Consider the following 22,572-nt stretch of genomic DNA (forward strand, 5'->3'; position numbering starts at 1 on the left):
GCGAAAACTATTGATGATAGAACAAAATCATGTTCTACGACTAGGTAGAACACATTATTATTTACAAAAAGTGTTGGGACAGTATATATCTAACTATTATAGTAATGCCGCAATAAGTGTTATTCAATTTAAAAAAATAAAACAATGTCAAAATCGTTGAAATTTTTGTTAAAGACCCGAGCGGAGCCGTAACGGGCCGCTAGTATGTAATAAAGGCATTTTCTTATCAGCGCTATATGGTGGGTATGTCCCAAATTACGCGCGGCCGATGACCCCGCAGTCAGCTGATTTGTGTTAAAAGACAATAAAACCACAATTATTATTGTCTTGATCTTTAATTGATCGTGTCCGAATTAACTAGAATCATCTGTCTCTCTTTTCTTCTGGTAAAGGTACTCTGATATCCATGAAAATTATCATCGGGTCTCACAGTATGACCACATAATAAGTCTCTTTTTCTGTATACATTAAAAATCTTGGGTGTCCGTCCCCTCGACATTGTTATTGTCCACAAGACACGGCAGCTTACAGGTTGGCAATCAAAATCGCAAAATAGAGGAAATTTTCTACTTTAAAAAATACAATTCCCCCAAGAATACCTTCAGACTAACAGGCGAAATTCCTCGTAAACTTAATTCAAATAATGAGGTTTCCGTTATTAAATACAAAAGCCTCCGACTGTAGTATATTATTATCTGAAAAATATACAGAAATTGAGGTAGAATTTACAGGGTAAATATATTTATAGGTAGAACGCCGGCGTAACGCGACACATCAGCGCTGTAGGATAATTATTCAAATGTAATAGAGCTATATTCACGAGTACGGTTAGCAGAACAAAAACATTTTTATTTTTCTCTTTTGCTTGTTTTTTCTTGTGCGTAGATCGGTTGACGGTACTACAGTGCCTCGTACGAGTTTATTACTATGTAAAAAAGATTTATCAGTTCGATTATAGAGCTAGCCCTTAGTTAGGTAAGGTAGGAGCTTAGTTAAGTTTTTTTTCCAAACTAAAGTCACGGTTTTTAGTTTGTAACACAGCTGGAGATAAATATGCGGTAATCAAATAATTGATTACTAAGATATTTTAATTTTAGTTTTCAAAAATTACATTTTATTGTATTTTTATTCTATTTATATATAATTTTTTGGGTTGTATGTATGATTGAAAGTACCTGAATCTTTGAACGTTATTTTCATCGACCTCAATACTTTTATGTAACTTGAAAGCATGCAAACGCGTCAAGGACCGATGCCAATAAAATAATTTTATAACTTCGTTATAATGTCCTGACTAGTCACCATTAGGTATCATCACATCGTGTCAGCAAGATAAAAAAATACAAAAATAATTGTCAGTTAGGTTTGCTGTTGAAGCTTGTTTTTATTTTATTTTAATTCACGTTTCACTGCCGACGTTACAGGGCAAAACATTATCGAGGCCGATCTCTAAGCAAAAATATGATTATCGTCAGGAACATTACAAACAAATGAGATACAACCGTGGTACAGACTAGCAGACGAGTCGCCATTTGTTATTATGCAGAACGAGCCGGGGGCTCGGGTTCACGGGCGTATTGAACGCCGCGAAATATGAGTTTTAAGGAAATTTCGTTCTGAACTGTTAAATTTTCTTCGTATTATTGTAAATACCCGGCTTACGCAGATGGGTAGACAGCCCAACCTCATGTTGAGCGTCCAAAATTGGGCTTAATTTATCTTACAGTCTATCCATTTAAACCATTAAGGATAAACAATTTCTAATATTTGTTATTTACGGTTAACAAAAATAAGAAAACAAACAAAGATCTTAGATATAAAATACCTAATACAACAACTGAAATGGAAATGGACTGGACATTTAATTCGAGATAAAACAGAAAAATGGGCCAAAGGAGTGCCAGAATAGTGTCCAAGATATAAAAAGCGAAATACAGGAAGACAGCAACGTAGATGGGAATATGACATCAAAAAAGTGGCAGGAACGACTTAGATGAGAAAAACTCAGGATAGAATATTATGGAGAGCTCTTGGGGAGGCCTATGCCGTACAGCAAGACCATCAAGAAACCGGTGTCGAATAATAAAACTAGATAATAAGTGTATTAAAAATGTAACTTAAATTAAATTGTAAATAAAGGCTTTAAAAAAAACTTTATTGTTACAATATGCGCCCATCATGAAGCCAAAATTCCAAACCCAATTATCTCCAAGATACAGTTTTATCCTGTGCTATGGGCAACGAAGATGAAAGGCGATTGCATGCAGCAGAGATGCGAATGTTGCGATGGATGTGTAGAGTAACGAGAATGGATAGAATACGGAATCTATATGTTAGAGGAAGTCTGAAAGTGGCACCTGTGACAGAGAAGCTGAGAAGTGCGCGTTTGTATGTATGGACATGTGATGAGACACGATGAAAATGAGGTCGGTAAGAGAGTGTTAACTATGAATGTGGAAGGATATAGATAGTCCTAAGAAGAAATGGATGGATTGCGTGAAAGACTATATGTGTAAGAGGGGAGTGAGCGGAGAAATGATATATGATAGAGGAGTATGGAAGAAGAAAACATGTTGCGCCGACCCCATGTGACTGGGAGAAGGGCAGGAGAATGGTGATATGGGCAACGAAGATAGGTAGTTATTAACATGGTCCACCTTGGTTCACACTATTGTTTCTGGCGGTAGGACCTCTTGTGAGTCCGCACTGGTAGGCTCCACCACCCTGCCTATTTCTGCCGTGAAGCAGTAATGCGTTTCGGTTTGAAGGGTGGGGCAGCTGTTGTAACTATACTGAGACCTTAGAACTCATATCCACTCAAGGTGGGTGGCGCATTTACGTTGTAGATGTCTATGGGTTCCAGTAACCACTTAACACCAGGTGGGCTGTGAGCTCGCCCACCCATCTAAGCAATAAAACTAAAAAATATAGTAATTAGATCGTGCTTCTATTCGCTAGTAGATTCATGCGTAAATCACCAGTACTGCAATCGAAACAATTTCTGAAATCAATAATTTGTAACTCCCTTGGAGTATTCGTTTCTATATTGCCGGTGAGCACGCTATGTTTGAATCAGCGCGGTAATCTGTACCGATCAATCATTGGTGTTCGAAAGCGAAGGATATTACCACTAAGAGTTGACGATCTAACGGCCCGTAAATTTATAACCACGTGTTCCTGTTTAGGGACTGGATGCGAGAGGCAAGAGACCGAAGAGAATGAGGTGCATCCGAATAGACCTACTCTCAGCGTTAATTGGACACGGATTTAAGAAGAGTTCCTGTTTAACCGGTTAAAAAGTAAGTCAGTTTTATGATACAGTTAAGGCATAGACTTCAAATGGGTCGTTGGTATTCACGCGCCCAGGTAACCGCTTTAATACCTGCTGAGTCGTCAGTGTCAGGCCTTAACAAACCAAGCCCTTCACCTCGGTGTTGTACGATGATTTGTGCCAAATAGAAGTGCGGTCTTTAACCAAACGCAGCCAGAGAAGGCTTGTTCACCACTTGGTATTTAACTTGGTTATTTCATTATTGGGAGATATTTTGTTATACTTATACTTTCTGAAGTTATCGGAGATAATCCGATCGAGTTTAAAGTAGGCAGCAACTGGGCTGTGCTTATGGCATTGATGATGTCTATGAGCAACTACTGAGCATCAGAAAGATCATAAGCTCGTGTTCGTTCAAGGGTCATAAAAAGCATTTATTGTACAGTTGTCGTTGGGACTTTTGAGAAGTAGCTGCCCTTGAGCTGTTAGGTCCTCTTCGGAGGCAGTCGGACAACTGTTAGCAAATTCCGCCTCTCTTGGTTGAGCCTTTGCTCACTGACCTGTCCTGGTAAAAATGAAAAGGCCTTCGCGTCACCAATAATCCTTCCTTCCTAAATAAAAGGTAAAGTCAAGGATCACTAGCGCAGGCATGTGTCTCAACATATTCAACCTAGGTCAATTCATTTCAATGGACGTATGTCTTTCATTTATTTGATAGCATCTTCTGGGGATCGGGGTGCTATTTAACTGGTTGTAATTAAAAAAAACCACAATGACCGCACCCATTAAACACACGCCAAATAAAAGTACAATAAACCTTCGAAACGCCAAATATGAATATACGCTGAAAATATGTCGCTTACCATTTCTAATTGAGTGATACACATTGGTACATTTTTCAATGATGGAACTGTCAAAACAACGGATGTTCTATGTCGGAGTGTCGAGTTTTCAAACATAGCAGCCAGCATTTTAATATATTCATTTTTAAATTGAATTCGTGATTCTGGTGCAGGATGTAAATAAATTACACGCAATGATAATTTCTTCGAGTATCAAGCAAAAGTGACCCTGGTCTTTCTGGCTGCTACTTTCCTCTCCTCATTCATATTACATTCTTAACCTTAGCCTGACTAGGCAAATCAACGCTTGCCGTGCCTAAGTAGAGTATATAATAAATAGATTTTGTAAAACAATAACAAAATTAAATAAGCTACCTCGATTTCTTATCTAGCTCTCTCGCTTAATCTTCGTCTACTATACTAGCAGTAAAGCATATTGACCTCACATATGTTGATGTCAGAGCATATCACTATATCTGCTATGGAGCATTTCCACATCAGAACATATATTTATGTTCAACTTTGAAGTGGAATATATCCATTACAATGCAATTGTATCAGGTTTAGTATCAGACGAGTCAATAGGGCACCTACCCATCCAGGGTAGGTAAAAATTTTGCTGTGTACGTTCTACAAGTATTTAAATAAGTCCCGAAACAAATTCAAATCACAGAAGAACCTCGGAAATATTAGTTACAAAAATATTTTTTGAAAACCGTTTGCCAGTTACAATATTCCTGTTGTCTAGTGCGGTGTCCATTAGCACGATCGGGCTTCGTCGAATGTTCGCGATAGGTAATATGTGACCCTCCGTGTCATCAGTTGCATGCACGTACATAGTAAGTTACATTTTTTCGTCACAAAAAATAAAGACTTAAAATCTGTAAAAATCTGTCGCACTAATAGGATCTTCATCTTAATTATTTTCTTAACTAGACAAGTATATAGACATGTTTTGCAGAGTGTAATGCTTCTCCTAAGAATTGATCTTCTGAGTAGATTGGTACCACGTTTTTGCTAGTTCTATCGCGAAGCAATTATACATACCCATTTGACATTGAACATTCCAAGATGTACTTTCGTAGCACATCTTTGGCAACAATGCCTAGTGCTGGATTTTTTTAATACCCTTGTAGGCAGACCCAGCATACGGTCTACCTGATGGTGAGTGGTTACCGTCGCCCATGGACTTCAGCAATGCCAGCGGCAGAGCCAAGCCGCTGCCTACCGTACCGTGGCTATAACCCTGTTTCCTGTATGATCAAATAATAAGGTCAAAAGTGTATAATTTAGTAGTATCCCGATCTGTAGGGACATGCCACAGCAAACATAAATTCACATTAGTCAAGTGTTAGGGCGTGAGTTCTGTACACAGTATACGTAAGAACGTCGTTCGCTGATTTATATTGCACATCAATTCTTATGAAGATACCGCGCGGGGGCGTTCGATTTTTCACGAGTACTCCGATTTGATTTATCTGCTTTTACATGGACTGTGGTGATTCATATTGTGAAAGGTTTTTTCGGGAAAACCGCTTGAATTCTCTGGTAGCTGATCCTGATTTAATATGGGTAAGTCTAAGTCTGGAATGATCTACCAAGCAATTGGAATACCACGCAATTTTAGTGTATTACAGAAAGATTGCTGTGTTACTGTCTAATATTCTCTACAGCAATTATGTACTTACAATGTAAGGAATAACACCATGCAATAAGAATAACCAAATTGAACGAGCTGCTTATTTACAATATCAGCACTCTGTCTGTTTCTACCACGAAATAATCATGAGTTCTGATTAATAGGAGTAACAGTTTATAACAATTTAATTCACACTCCGAACTTATGTGTCTATTGGCTCCGGTATAAAGTTAAATACAAGTTAAATACAATATCAAGAATTAAATACAAAAAAGAACCAAATGTTTCCAAAATTTAAATACTTAATGTGTTTTGAAATTGAAAGAATTTGAATGTATGGTAAAGTAAAACTGTTGGCTCCGGTATCAGTAAATACAAAATAGACCAAAAAATATCAAGAATTAAATACAAAAAAGAAGCAAAGTTTGCCAAATTTTAAATAGTTAATGTGTTTTGAAATTGAAAGAATTTGAATGTATGGTAAAGTAAAACTGTTGGCTCCGGTATCAGTAAATACAAAATAGACCAAAAAATATCAAGAATTAAATACAAAAAAGAAGCAAAGTTTGCCAAATTTTAAATAGTTAATGTGTTTTGAAATTGAAAGAATTTGAATTTACCGTAAAGTCAAACTATTGGCTCCGGTATCAGTAAATACAAAATAGGCTAAAAATATCAAGAATTAAATACAAAAAAGAACCAAAGGTTTCCAAATTTTCAATAGTTATTGTGGTTTTTTTTTATTGCCCTTATAGGCAGACGAGCATACGGCCCACCTGATGGATGGTGAGTGGTTACCGTCGCCCATGGACTTCAGCAATGCCAGGGGCAGAGCCAAGCCGCTGCCTACTCTACTACTGAAAGAATTTGAATTTATGGTAAAGTCGAATTATTGGCTCCGGTATCGATTAAATACAAAATAGGTCAAAAAATATCAATAATGAAATACAAAAAAGAACCACTTTAAAATTTTAAATACTTAATGTGTTTTGAAATTGAATGAATTTGAATTTACGGTAAACTCAAACAGAAGTGCTGTACTATCAACTACTGACCTCGTTAAATACTCAATGTGGGTTATCGCCATTTCGATCTAAGCTTATTAAGAATTCTTATTTGTCATATGGTTGATGGATCCTCAAGGGATATACTTGTTTGTACCTTGAAAAAAATACTGGTGGGAATTGAAGGGTTTATTAAATGAACTTTGACATTACGTATTACTGACTTTAAGTAAATATTTTTTTTATTTCCCCGCGGCAGCTAAAGGCCGGTGACTAATTTTACCAATATGGACGTACATTTGTGAAAAGTAGCGAAAGGGTTTTCATAACTCTTTTTTGGGTTCCTTATGGAGATTGCAAATACCGGAACTGTCATATGTTTCCTCGATTCTCTCGCAAATCACTAAAAGGTCCGCTTAATACTGACGAAGATTGACCTACGAAATCAACAAAACATATTAAGATAAGAAATATTAGGGGTAAGTAAAGTATAAAATTGCCGATTTGTACTGAAAAATTGAAATTCGTTTTTTTTTCTTTCATTTAACATATTTATTTAATCTAATTATATACCATTATTATCTATACATTGCTGCCATCTTATAAGAAGGTCATTTATGCCTTTGCGATAAAACATAATACTTATGCATTATAATTATATAAAGACATATTAAGATAAGATAAGAAAGAAACCTTATGTTTTAATGGTGAGTGGTGGAATTTTGTATTATTATATGTAGGGTAACGACCACCGGTAAAATTAGGAGGAAATTGAAAGGGGCTATAGGGCTGGTAAAACTTGGAAGGACTTTGCCAGTAGGTGTTGCTACTATTGTTGATCTAAGCGGGTTACAAATGTCTAAGGTGGCGCATATCTGCCACACTGAAGCACTAATACTAAGGCATAACAGCATTTAGACTATAGACAGACTTTGGTAACAAGACACAATTTTTAACAATATTGAGCTCTAAGTCATAGCTGACTAAGTCTTCATCAGGGTGTCCAAGTACGAGCAGGCGTACACCTGTAAATAATTTAACAAACGTATGACAGTTTTGGTGACCGGGCCTCCCTCCAGGGCTTCATATTTTAACGCCCGTTTGACCAAACTACTGAAATTGCGCATTCAAGAAGAATGGATGTGGTAAGTAAGTGTGATCCATTTTTGTTTATGGCTGATGAATATTTGGTAAAAATAAAAATGTGATTGTTTGATCAATCTATTCTAATCACTACATAGTATAAAACAAAGTCGCTTTCTCTGTCCCTATATCTGTCTCTATGTATGCTTAAATATTTAAAAGTACGCAACGGATTTTGATGCGGTTTTTTTAATAGATAGAGTGATTGAACAGGAAGGTTTATACGTATAATAACATCCATTAAATAGTGGAGAAGTCAATAATAAATTACAATTTTCGAAGCGAAGCGAGGGCGGGTCGCTAGTTCAATATAAATTAGAGATAGAATGAATTACGTAATGCTGGAATGAGTATATTAACTATACTCGGAAATAGTTTCAAAGATATATAACAATGCACTCAAGATACACTTAATTTTACTGGTGGTAGGACCTCTTTTGAGTCCGCAAGGGTAGGTACTACCACCCTGCCTATTTCTGCTGTGAAGCAGTAATGCGTTTCGGTTTGAAGGGTGGGGCAGCCGTTGTAACTACACTGAGACCGTAAAACTTATATCTCAAGGTGGGTAGCGCATTTACGTTGTAGATGTCTATGGGCTCCACTAACCACTTAACACAAGGTGGGCTGTGAGCTCATCCGCACATCTAAGATAATAAAAAAATTAAAAAAAAAACTTTTGATAAAAACCGCAAGCGTACAGTTTCGCTCTAGAACATATCAAAGTGAAAGTCACGAACCGTTGCAAGAGGAATTTTCGTCCGAAAAATTGGCAGAAATTCTTCCAATCACCTCTCCTACCTGTTCAAAGTCGATGTGACCTATGACAACGTTGGAGCACGATCGTGAAAAATGCCACATCCACTAGGACTATTGTTAGCTCCTGTCACTGACCGGATAGTGGACAGTTTCGGCCCTTTAATAAATATTTATCACTCATATTGTCCACATCGTTACGGCGTACCTGTTAATTTGCTTTAATTTCATAATTTACCGTTGACAATGGGCTTACGTAGTTTCGTGTTAATATTATGTTACGCTGATAATTAGGTCGAGTCATAAAACATTCTTAGTACTTTTAATCAATTTGAAATAAAGCGAGGGCACAGGAATCCACGGTTTTCCGGGTATTTACTGATGGACTATATCAGGTCACTTTTCTCTGTCTTCGGCAGTACATTTTTTTTTTATGATTGAATATTTACTGGTGGCCCGGAGGCCTTTCCAGTTTCACCAAGACAGGTGGGCGAGCAAAGGCTCAGCCAGGAGGGGTGGGATTTGCTAACAGCTACCCGAGCGCCTCCGAAGGAGACCTAACAGCTCAAGAGTAGCTGCTTCGCGAATGAATCTACTACCGGAGCGGAATCGCGACTCGCTGAGAAGATCCGGCGAGAAACTCAGCGAGCTGATTCATGGGTTAGGTTGCACGGCGAACTTTTTGTCGAGTTCGACGAGTACGGTTACCGAGGTCCCTAAGCCTGCTCCTAGTGTTAGAGCTGAAGGCGTCTAATGCAAAGGTTATTGGATCTGATGGATCCGTAAGGACGTGTAGGCAGTACAATGAATCGATGCAATATACGAACAAAAATTTCCCATCCTGGCTGAGCCCTTGCTCGCCCACCTGCCCCGGTGAAACTAGAAAGGCCTCCGGGCCACTAATAATATTTCAATCATAGAAAAAACGATATGGAACAATATGGTTGGTCATTAACCATGGTTCCGCGACTTTTTAAAGCTTCTAAGGTTCGAGAGAGACTTTGGATTTGTAGTGTACGTTCACGGCGAGTGCTCTAAGGAATTGCGGACAAGGGTCTCGTCATCATCTTTTGTGGTGCGGCTTCTGCCACTGAAACGAAGCTTCACCAGATCACGTGGAGCCGGTGTGCTTACTTATCACCCTACAGTGCGTTGCAACAATTTGCGATCCTTATAGAGATCCACAGCGTTCTCCGAGCGCTGTGTCATGGCCTTTTTTGCCTTTACAAGTAAATGAGCACACGGCCCCCTGAAGGTAGATGGTTACCATCGCTCATAAGCGTCAGCAATACCAGAGACATAGCCAAGTCGATGCCTCCCACAATCTACCCTCCGTACGCCTCGTTTGAAGAAAGAGCTCGGGAAACACCGTGGAGGGGAGCTCATTCCAGAAACTTCTATAAAAGCCATTATATAAGGGTAGTGGTGTCTTGGCTGCGTGCCTCGCATTCCTCTGTGCACCAGAAACTCTGACCACATATGACCGGTAGGCCATAAGCTATCGGTCTTTGGTAGTAATACATATTATTATTACCGGTAGTATACATATTACTTGTGGTAGGACCTTTTGTAAGTTTGCACAGGTAGGTACCACCACCCCGCTAATTTCTGCCGTGTAGCAGTAATGCGTTTCGATTTGAGGGGTGGGGCAGCCGTTGTAATTATACTGTGACCTTAGAACTTATATCTCACGGTGAGTGGCGCATTTACGTTGTAGATATAGGGCTCCAGTAGCCATTTAACACCAGGTGGGCTGTGGGCTCGTCCACCCACCTAAGAAATAAAAAAAATTTAAATAATTTTTTTTTGTATGCAGGACATAGCCAAATATACAAACCGATTAATTCTATCTCCATTTTTTTACAGTCGACCAAAATCGATACCGCGCATCATTATTTCGAACAAAACTGATTAACCCATTAAGGCTCGAACGATTTTCCAATTACGATACCATTAGCGGGTAGCGCCCTATCATTAACCCTTTCAAATATCAAATGTATTAATCAAAGATACCCATTAGTCGCTAACATCGGAAGTTTTGTTCACGCGCGACACGCGATCAACTGTTTTATAGACTGGTTAAAATTGACGGCCTATCGGTACGTAATGTAGACGTAATGGTTATTAGTAATTAATATTAGTAATGTCATGATCCGGTACTAAAGGAAAGATCGCTCACTATTCTAATCAGTGAATACAAAACTATGTAGAAAAAAAGATGTGTGGTGTCGTGGGACACCGGATAAAAACGAAGGTCCTTATTATAAAAATATTAATTTTAAGTTCTATTCGAGGTATAAAGAAAATAAAACTGGAGGTTTCGCAACAACCCACGGTCATTCGCTAACGTGCGAACTTATTGTGGTACACTTCATTCACGGTTGTTTGCATAATAGTTAGTGTATTGCGCAAACGAACGCTCTGAGATCGTGGTCAATGAATGATAAAAAAATATGTTATTTTTTGTACGCTATTACAAAGTTAAGTCGTACACTGTGTGCATTACTAATAAAAATCTTACGTTACGGACGTTTTCTCCCGGTTAGGGTACCCCTCTGCATCATCCCATAAGGAACTTCGTTCCAAAACTTTTGAGTTCTGTGATACAGTTTTCATTTATTTACTACACATATGAATGAGTGAAATATTATACATGATAGGATAGTATGTCGGATAAAGAACATAACTTCAGAGTTATTCTTTTATTTTTCCTATTACCAAAGAAGGAAGTATTTATCAGGCTTAAAACAATAGAAAAGTTGGTTCACATAAATAATGCATTAGGAATTTTGACCCTCAAACACCACTACTGTTTGTTCAAACTATATTCCTGATAGTATTTCATTTAATGCGGTCAAACTTTTAATGGTCTGTTTATTTCATGAATTTTATTTTGAGGCAGAAATACGCAGGCTTGTGCTAATTTTTATTCCCTACCTATTTAATAACTTCGAGGGGTTATTCTAGATTCGCCGAGCTAGTAGCTCATATCTCAAGGTGTGTGGCGGCATTTACGTTGTAGATGTCTATGGGCTCCGGTAACCACTTAATACCAGGTAGCCCGTGAGCTAGTCCACCCATTTAAGCAATAAGCAAAACAATAATTAAGCAATAAAAAGCAGTGCGTCGCAGAATCTACCATCGGATCAGAATCGCGAATCACTGAGAAGATGCCACTAGAATCTCAGTGGGTTGCATCTATGGGTTAGTTCGCTCGTCATAATCGAGGAATTGGTGGACGACGGTGATCGGTTTTTGAAGACCATAAAAAAGCCAGAGTGAATCCGGGAGATTCGACAAGACATCGTGTAATATCGAACAGATAGTAGGGGACATGTTCTGAACATCAACGCTGACAGTAGCTTTTACAAGATTTGAACTTACTTATGATGTGAACTTCTAATAATATATTGAGTGGCTGAGAAAAAAGTTGCGTGTTTGCGGCCACGAGTGCTCACTGTCCGTGAATCGACAAGGTGATCGTATTCTTGTAAATAAAAGAAAACATTACTTGGTTGTTTGTGCATTTACTATGCATCCGCACGTACCTAAATTACTTTGTATTGAAACTTTGAATGGTTGATTCGGGAAGGCTTTTTTGCGATTAATTACTACGCGTGACTAGGGTTGCCACCCGTATTTAATAATAAAATATTGGACGTTATTTCAGGTAATTGTAAAATAAATAAAATAAAATAAAAAACGATAATCATTTAATTCAGACCATTATAAGTCCATATGTTGTTAGTAGAGTAATACTTATATATAACTATGTTAGTAAATTAAAATTAGCAAAATTATTAAAACAAAATTGTTTTTTAAACTTTATGTGAACAATAAAGTACTCGCAAATTCTTTATTTGGCATGATTTGACATGAAAAGTTTAGTCTTATGTATTTTTTTGTTAAGCGGAATACATTGATTGCTCAATCGATGTCGCCACTGGAACGCCACATCACCTAAGCACTCGTCTTTTTAACAAATATTTCTGAACGCAACTTAACCTCAAATGTCAACAATGTCAATGTCATTATTGTCACAATTAATACGTAGAGCAAAAACTTTGTATCCCTTTTAACGAAAATTGCGCGGACGGAGGAGTATGAAATTTTCCACGCTTATAGAGAATATAGAGAAGAAGTGCACAATGCTAATATTTTTTTTTAAAGAATGCATAAAAGATGCATTAAATCAATAAAGAAAATGTTACACACACTACATACCATGTATTTGACGCACACACGCATGCATATTATTTATTGTCAAACTTTTGTTTTTGACGTCTGTTGTCAAATTGAGAATATATTAAATATTGTTTGGCTTTGTTAATATTTTTTATAGTGTAGTCTAGGCGAAATTAGTGATTATAGAAGTATAAAATACAATCATAATAGTGTACAAACTTACAATTCCAATTAATTATAGTTGAATTTCGACTACTGCGGGACCTCTAGTTGTCACAATTTCTTGTTTAATTTGTTCAATTGTAATAACATAATTGTACTTTATTTTAATACTATGTACTTTTTTTCCTATTTACAATAACCGATGTACTTTATCTGCAAAAGAAAAAGGTAGCAACCCTAGGCGTGACGCACAAATTATTTAGACAGATGTTTTAATTCTAACATCAACGATACTTTGTCACGTGTATTAAATAGATAGTTCAGAAATAACTCCCTTAATCACCACGTGGAAGAGATTATCCGAGCACTTGGAAATTTGCCAGCTTTATTAATGACGTACAAAAAACTGAGAAACATGAGGGTTTTTTTTTTCTAAAAATAAACCACTGTTCGACCCTGCCAGGATTCGAACCTGGAATCTTCTGATCCGTAGTCAGACGCGTTATCCATTGCGCCACAGGGCCACATCCATGCTTAATGAAAAACTGAATATGTTATATAAATTTGATAATATCTATATATGTATATAAAAATTAATTGCTGATCGTTGTTCGTTAGCCTCGCTAAAACTTGAGAACGACTGGACCGATTTGGCTAATTTTGGTCTTGAATTATTTGTGGAAGTCCAGAGAAGGTTTAAAAGGTTGATGAATATGAAAATGCTCGGAATTAAATAAACATAGCAATTTTATTGTTACTTTGATGTGTCCCCCGTCGGACGGATTCCTTTTGTTTGTTTTAAGTTTATTTTATACAAAAGTTTAGGTCTTTTATTTCTCGATTGAGGCACTACGAAGTCTGTCGGGTCAACTAGTCCTTATATTATATTTCTTCAGTCGGTATCTAGGTTATTTATCTTTCCTAGAAATAATTTATATGGCAAAACCACGTTTGCCGGGCCAGCTAACTGATATTTATTTGCTAGAATCGAATTCTCATTGACCTACTGAATTAGAGCAGAAAGACTCACCAATAACAGCTAATAATAATCCACAACAAAAAGGCATAATCAAAAGACTAATATTCTAAAACCGTTCGATATCTCCCAATCGACATTATTTCATGAAAATTAAATGTTACAGGTGAATAAAGTGAATTGTATTTTTTTTTTCTTTCGTAACGAGCCGCAGCATTCCCTGATGAGACTAATATATCTCCCCAACTGATATTAAGTCATGTTTAAGACGTTCCGTCATTACCCTTAATAGTAATAGATATTTTATTTTGTCGCGCTTCGGGGGTGTTTATACAATATTCGAGGGCTCTATTCTTGTTGACGATCGAGATGTTTTTTTTCTCTCAATCGTTCCTTGGTTATTAAGGATCGTGATAATTCAAATTTAATTTGTTTATTGTCTTAATATCAAAGTAAAAATCTAAATAATTACTTTAATATATTGTGTGCTATATTACATGTAACAAACAATAGTCTTTTATTATTCTGTCAATATTATATAAATTTATATTGTATGTATGCAGTATTAGAGTACCTATCACCTGTACAAATAATATAAGGAGATATTTATTATATACGATGACAGGGCTATTCTAATAAATATGTAATTTCAATCAGTAATATTGTGAAGCAGTAATGCATTTCGGTTTGAAGGGCGGGGCAGCCGTTGTTACTATACTGAGACCTTAGAACTCATATGTCACGGTAGGCAGCGGCTTGGTTCGGTAGGCAGCGGCTTGGCTCTGCCCCTGGCATTGCTGAAGTCCATGGGCGACGGTAACCACTCACCATCAGGTGGGCCGTATGCTCGTCTGCCTACAAGGGCAATAAAAAAAAAAAAAAAAAAAAATGTCAATTTGGATGGCGGTCTTTACGCTGTAGATGTCTATGGGCTCCGGTAACCACATAATACCAGGTGGGCCGTGAGTTTGTCCATGCAACTAAACAATAAAAAATAGACAAAATTCAATGCTCATGACAAATACATAATTTATTTATTTATTTATTTAGACACACCAACAGCAATATACACAAAACATTCAAGCTTAAAATTAATAAGTATAAAATTAAGTACTGGTATGTAAGCCAGTTACGGGAATGTAGTACAGCAATCTCTTGTAACACACTATGCCATGTTACAGCAATTTTACAAACAGATCGAGATCTAGCCAAAAAGTCACCATCAATGTCGAACTAACCCATAATACGAACCCTGATACATTTGCTGTTCGTTAATAGGTTTTTTTTCGTTCATAAAGCGAATGCTAACCTATTTATTTAAAGGTTGATATTAAAATTCTCAAGTTTATCCCCTGTCGGGGGGTCGTCGGGGGTTCGTCTTTGTAGGCATTTTTTATGGCTGTGTCACGGCTTGTTTACCGGTCTTAATGGCGAAAAAAATACGTATTTTTTTCTATTAAAATCATGAACGCTTTTAGCGTCGCGTGCTTAATGAGCGAACGATACCGTAATGTGTATAATTCTCAAAGATTATTCTCATTTTGTTTTTGTTTGTGTCGATTCAAAACGAAATTGAAATTTAATCCATTTACAGAATAATGAAAAAAGATGAAAACTTCATCGGGGCGCGCTAATCGTCAACGAGTATGGTTAGATCCGTGGATAAACAAGTGCACGGTCCATTTAATGTTAAGTGGTTACTCGAGCTCATATATCTTATAAAAGGAAAGCTGAACCTTGAGGCAGTAAGTGGAAGTCTCAATAGTATGGAAATTCAGATTATATCTATGCCCAGAAAATAGTAGTTGTATTGTAGGCCTGAACAGGTATGTACCACCATCCTATCTATTTCTTTTTTTTTATTGCTTAAATGGGTGGACTAGCTCACCGCCCACCTGGTGTTAAGTGATTACTGGAGCCTATAGACATTTACAACGTAAATGCGTCACCTACTTTGAGATATAAGTTCTAAGGTCTCAGTATAGTTATAACGGCTGCCCCACCTTTCAAACCGAAATGCATTACTGCTTTACGGCAAAAATAGGCGGGGTGGTGGTACCTAACCGTGCGGACTCACAAGAAGTCCACTGTGAGGTCCACGAGGTGAGCTCGTCCATCCATCTAAGCTATAAAAAAAACTATACAATATTCGACAATATATTTTATAAAATCCTTAAAACAATACATTCAAAACACTTCACGGGCACACCCTCCTTTGAATTGTCTATGATATAGGACCGGGGCCCCGCGATTATCGAGACGTATACGAATGAAATATCGGCTGCACTGATCCGACTTTGATCCAGTGATAAATATGGTGCGAATGTGACACTCCCCGGAGCACGTACGGAATATTTAAAAGGGAAATAAAGAAATGCTTTTATAACGTGTGTACAACAATGGCAAAGATTCTTCACGTGGCACGGAAAAGTATCGAAATATTTTCTTTTTTGCCTACATATTCACTGGTTTACTACAATCCAGGATTCTTCGATATTTTGGACACGTATCGCGACGGCCAGCAGAGTCTATCGAGAAACTTGTTGTTCAGGGTAGGATTAATGGCAAGAGATCTCGTGGACGAATCCCCATGCGTTGGACTGATCAGGTGAAAGACCTTACTGAAACCCCACTTAACCGTGTGTGCGCCGGGCCTCGGTTCGCAAACTGTGGAAAACATCTGTCAAGGCAAGGCAAGAATTCCACATGACCACGACTGCTCTGCCAAGAACAACCGATTATGATGATGATTCACTGGTTATTACAGCTTTGCTTGGACGGGTAGGTGAGCTCGCGGGCTCAATCTGAGAGTATTTGCTAACACTAGCCCTAGCGAAAGCAGCGCTTTGTAGAATCTACCGCCGGATCAGAATCGCGAGCCACTGAGAAGATCCAGTGAGAAACTGAGTGGGCTGTGTCTATGGGGACAAAATACAACAAATTATATCAGAAATACAGTCAGATGGCATGGTTTCAGAAAAACATGCTATATAATATGCCCCTGGTATAAAGGGAGTTATGTTTTGTTTTATCTTTGATGGATATGTTAAAACTGAATCTCTGTTAGATTGCTTCATGGTATATATTATATAATGTATTATTTTATTCACATAAAAATAAAGTTTACTAGGGTAAAACTATGGTACAAATTGAGTTGCTCTATAAAAAGAAACAACACTTAAAGCTATTGCTTCACCAGTTTTATGTTTTTTATATTTTACAATTAAAAAATGTTTTTATATTTCTTGTGTTCCTTCTTCTAATGTTCCAATATTTAAATTAACATTTATGTCACCTGTATAGCATATTAACCTCTTTAAGTCATAAATCATATGACATAAAGAGGTTAATATGTACATATGTTATTATATGTAGGTAATAATATAGACAATTCTTTTGGGCTGACAACACTGTTGATTAAGTAGTATAAGATGCAAGAATTAAAACATTCACTTGATTAGTAGACAGTTTTTTTATGATATTTAGTGATGGTGCGACGCACGAAACTTTACTCTTTGTAAAATAATACATTTATTTCCATATTGACTCGATTAATATCAAGATGCACGCCGACCCTACTGAACTGCTCTCAATGTAACGTGGTATATAATAACAGATTTATTTATTATTAGGTAGACGAGCAAAAAGGCTACCTGTAGTAGATTCGTTCGATAGAGAAGTCGTCGTGGCCTAAAGGCTAAGACGTCTGGTGCAATCGTGTTCCACCGGTGCTCGAAGCACCGGTGTTCGAATCCCAGGCGGGTACCAATTTTTCTAATGAAATACGTAGGTACTCAACAAGTGTTCACGATTGACTTCCACGGTGAAGGAATAACATCGTGTAATAAAAATCAAACCCGCAAAATTATAATTTGCGTAATTACTGGTGGTAGAATCTCTTGTGAGTTCGCATGGGTAGGTACCGCCGCCCTGCCTATATCTGCCGTGAAGCAGTAATGCGTTTCGGTTTGAATGATGGGGCAGCCGTTGTAACTATACTTGAGACCTTAGAACTTATATCTCAAGGTGAGTGGCATAACACCATGTGAGCTGTGAGCTCGTCCACCCAGCTAAGCAATAAAAAAAAAGATTGGTCATCTCTGACCGAAAAGGATATTAAGCGTCATTTGAAGGAGGATTTCTCTTAGCGCTCAGGAAACACCAATGAGGGGAGTTTACCGCGGTATCTAATGTTCCAATACTACACTTACGTATGCAATTCCGCCACCCCTACCAATACTATTGAGTGTCAATTCCAATTTCCCCATAAAACAACGTCAATGGTAATTCGTCACGGTTTCGATGCTCCCATCTATGAGGATTGACGAGACGTGTGCGACGGTTGAGCGTTAGAACTGTCAGCGGTGGATTTGTGCTGAAAAATGGGGTGAGTTTAGAGAAACTGAGATGTAGAATCCGTTCCCGGTACGTGACGGGTTCTGTATCGTCCTAGACTGCATGCACGGGCAATTAAAACAACCGCCCAAGAAAGGAGTGTAATGTTTTTAGTATCTTTCGGTGTTCGTTCAACTCTAAAAAACCTGAAAAGCTTTAGAGATGAGGATAATAATGGTTATATTTTATTGAATTATAAAGGCGAATGTACAGCTCCAGTTTTAAATTTGACTAAGTTGACTAAGTATTGAGTTAATTAAAAGATAGATTTTCAAACAAAACAAGAACCTAAATCGGGGTTTGACTGGTGGTAGGACCTCTTGTGAGTTCGCACGGGTAGGTACCACCACCCCGCCGTTTCGGTTTGAAGGGTGGCGCAGCCGTTGTAACTATTCTGAGATCTTAGAACTCATATCTCAAGGTGGGTGGCGGCATTTATTTGTAGTTGTCTATGGGCTCCAACACTTAACACCAGGTGGGCTGTGAACTCGTCCAACCATCTAAGCAATAAAAAAAACCTTAAACAAATCCGTATGTAGGTTTTGTCTTTGTTACTTCAACGTCATGATTTTAAGTTTCAGTTTTATTATTAAATAAATCTAATTGTAATATATCATCATCATCACCATCAGCCACAGTCGACAACCACTGGACACAGGCCTCTCCCAACTCACACCACTGAGCCTGCGTCTCCTCATTTATATTATATTTATACTCCAAATTTTAATATTAATAGTTTAAATAAAAAAAAATTAAACCCAACTAATTACCGAACTAAAAATTAATTTCAACTCTTTTTGTCCGATAATTATATTATTATTATAATATATTTTATATGAAATTAGTTAATGAAGAACCTCTTGAAGTCGATGTAAATTATTTAAAAAAAATCAGTTACATACCAACATACCAAACTTAAAAAAAACGTTCTAAAATGATGACTTAGTAATGACTTCATAAATAACAAAAAGTCGGAATAATATCATGATATAATTTCAAGTTCTTGGTAGCAGAATCCAATCTTTAAATCGCAGAGTGCAGGCAGTTACGAAATAATATACTAACACACTTTTATAAATTAGTATTAGTTACGTCGATGCTTTAGAATTTTATTATCGAAATCACAGTTTTCTTATTTTATGTACGAAGTGACAGACATTTTGTTCACTTATTCTTATGACACCTATTGTCACTGCTTTTTATGTATATGTTTTTGTTTTCTTTTTGATAAGGAGTTTCTATATCTATTAACTCCAATATAATAAACATACAACTATATATTTACTAGTAGGTATGTTATTGTGTGTGAGTGAGTTGTATGTTGATAATTTGAAATGGATATTCAGCCCCAATTTTAGTTTACTCATGCATATATTTTTCAAAATTACCAGGCAACAGTTTTTCATATGCTACTCCCGCACGTAACACATTGGAGAGTAAATTAATCAATTAACAAACGCGATAATAATCGCTAATCGCGTCCGCGTGTCTCAATTAGCGTCCGAATCGCAGCATCTATCACCGATGGCCTGTGTTAGCGGATTAATTAACAATTAGGGCGCGGACACGTCATCGTGTTTGTACATCCGCAGTTACTATCACAGCGAGTAGCGTGGAAATGGTTAACAAAATAAAATTATTCCCTTCAAAAACTAAATTATATTTTTATGTTTATTACGAACCTTCAAAATTAATTTCTATGTGCTATGCTGGGTCTTTGGTATAAAGACCCAGTTTCCTTTGGTAAAGGAAACAACAAAATCTGTATATGAGTCAAATATTTCCGGACGGTGACGGGATTACAGTTTTTATTTATTTATTTTTATCTTTTATTGCTTAGATAGCTGGACGAGCTCACGGCCCACCTGGTTACCGCAGCACATAGACTCTACAACGTATATACCGCCACCCACCTTGAGATATGAGTTCGAAGGTCTCAGAATAGTTACAACGGCTGCCCCACCCTTCAACCCGAAATGGATTACTGCTTCACGGCATAAATAGGCGGGGCGATGGTACCTTTCCGTGCGGACTAACACGACGTCCTACCACCAGTAATTACGCAAATTATAATTTTGCGGGTTTGATTTTTATTAGACGATGTTATTCCCTCGCTGTGGAGGTCAATTCTGAACATTTGATAATTACGTATTTCATTAGAAAAATTGTTACCCACCTGGGCCACCGGACGCCTTATCCTTTAGGCCACGACGACTTCATATCTTCTATTTATTGTAATTGAGCCAGTGGATATAATGACTCCTGATCTTCGACAACACTAGAGATCCAGCTAAAACTACTGACCGCCGTTGTATCACCTTGACATACAAGGTTCTGCTTAAATAATCGCGTGAGAGGAGTACGTTTGCAGAAGTCATGGACGAAAATCGGATAATGTGACGGTAGTTCTAAATTACTGCGTACATGTCACTACATTGAAAAATCAGGGTACCATTGCATCCCGCTGTCACTATGACCTAGACTTAAGTTTGACGCGCATGATGTGTAATGAAGTTTGCGGCCGAGCCTGTCACTGCAACGTGTTGACACGAGAGAGGGACGAGAACTAGCCAGTTTAGAACCATCTAGAATACTAACACTCATTTAAACACCATGCCCTCGGTACTGAAAAGTTTGTTGGGATGATGCTCGCTACAAAACGAACTTTATGATCATAGAATTAGGGTTGATTTTTTAATTTGGAATTTGGATTTATTGCGTTTTGGTTGTTGTATTTTATTTTTTGGTATATTTAGGGGTTCGATGACAGGTTTATGTGATATTGGTCGGTTTAGGGCATCGAAAAAAGGCCAATAGCCATTTGCTTCTTTTGCATATTTTGGACTTTATTTTTGTGGCCTCTCTACCTAAGTTATTAGTACACCAATATCAACTCCACTGGCGCTACTACTATTTCTATTACTAATGCTCCTGAATCGAAGTGATACATTTTCACAAAGCTATTTGATATTTGGTGTGTTTTTGTATCATATGTAACTATACTAAGACTTTAGAACCCATATCTCAAGGTTGGTGGCGGCATTTACGTTGTAGATGTCTATGGGCTCCAGTAACCATTTAACACCAGGTGGGCTGTGAGCTCGTCCACCCATCTAAGCAATAAATAAATAAAAACATATCATATCTCCATGTGTGTTTATCGAAACTACAGCAGAACTGGATCGTAGCTGGTAGCTCTGAATGTGAAATTTATGAGGAATGTTAATTCCGTTACATCAGTGATAAATCTGTTTACCGTATTGGGTTTAGAGAAAGGATCACCTGCATCTTGTAACTAGTTGAAAACCGTCTGCCAAGAGTTATACTCGGGAATTGCTACCGTTATCCCATTATCCCATTAGCTGGAGATGTTATTGCTCGGGCGCGCGCGGCAGTTGACCTGGATGAGATCGGGGCGGGGGAGGGCCTCCGCTGTAGGCAGACAGCCAATGGGGCCAAGCTGCTAGAATGTCCCGTTGCCGACAGTCCCGGCATCGCGGAGCGTCTGGCGGCAAGGCTCCGTATGGTTCTGCCTGAAGAGGAGGTGCGGGTGCATAGGCCGGTTAAGATGGCTGAATTGAGAGTGACCGGCCTGGACGACTGCACCACCAGGGATGAGGTGGCGGCGGCCGTCGCTGCCCAGGGCAACTGTGCCCCGCAGAATATAACCGTAGGCGAGCTGCGCTCTGGTTATACCGGGGCCGGCTCCGTGTGGGTACGTTGCCCGGTGGAGGCGGCCGTCGCCCTGGCTGCTCCTCCGGCTGGGAGACCGTCGGGGGATCCGGGCAGGTTGCGCGTGGGCTGGATAGCAGCCCACGTGCGCCTGTTAGAACCACGTGCCTGGCGGTGCCTAAGGTGCTTCAGCACTGGGCACTGCCTCGCCAGGTGCATGAGTGCGGTTGACCGCAGTGGACTGTGTTTCCGCTGTGGTCAGCCTGGACACAAGGCGGCCGTGTGTTTGGCTGCGCCGCATTGTTCATTATGCGCGGCGGCCGGACGCAAGGCTGATCACCGGACCGGGGGCAAGGCATGCCCCCCGGCCGGCAAAAATGCAATTCGAAATTGGCGCCGCCAAGCTAAGCGGCGCCAAAAGAAGCGGTCGGCCGGGGGAGCACCGGCTGACACTTTGGCCCCCGCTGAGGCGTTCGAGCCCGATAGCGGGGACAATAGAGTAGGGGAGGGGGCGATGGATGTGGTCCAGC

The 22,572-nt window shown here is 38.5% G+C and overlaps 1 long non-coding RNA gene and 1 other non-coding gene across 2 annotated transcripts; both read right to left on the minus strand.

Annotated features, from left to right (window-relative positions):
- Positions 1-316: 316 nt before the first annotated feature.
- Positions 317-19,540, minus strand: LOC101741047 (uncharacterized). Its single transcript, XR_209599.5, has 4 exons — positions 19,273-19,540; positions 18,187-18,350; positions 6,808-7,193; positions 317-695 (listed from the first exon to the last, which is right to left on the minus strand). It is a non-coding gene; the product is annotated as an uncharacterized LOC101741047 (long non-coding RNA).
- TRNAR-ACG (transfer RNA arginine (anticodon ACG)) lies at positions 13,451-13,523 on the minus strand. The gene has a single exon. It is a non-coding gene; the product is annotated as a tRNA-Arg (tRNA).
- Positions 19,541-22,572: the final 3,032 nt, after the last annotated feature.

Source organism: Bombyx mori, chromosome 16 (genome assembly GCF_030269925.1).
Source record: "Bombyx mori chromosome 16, ASM3026992v2".
Lineage (NCBI taxonomy): Eukaryota > Metazoa > Arthropoda > Insecta > Lepidoptera > Bombycidae > Bombyx > Bombyx mori.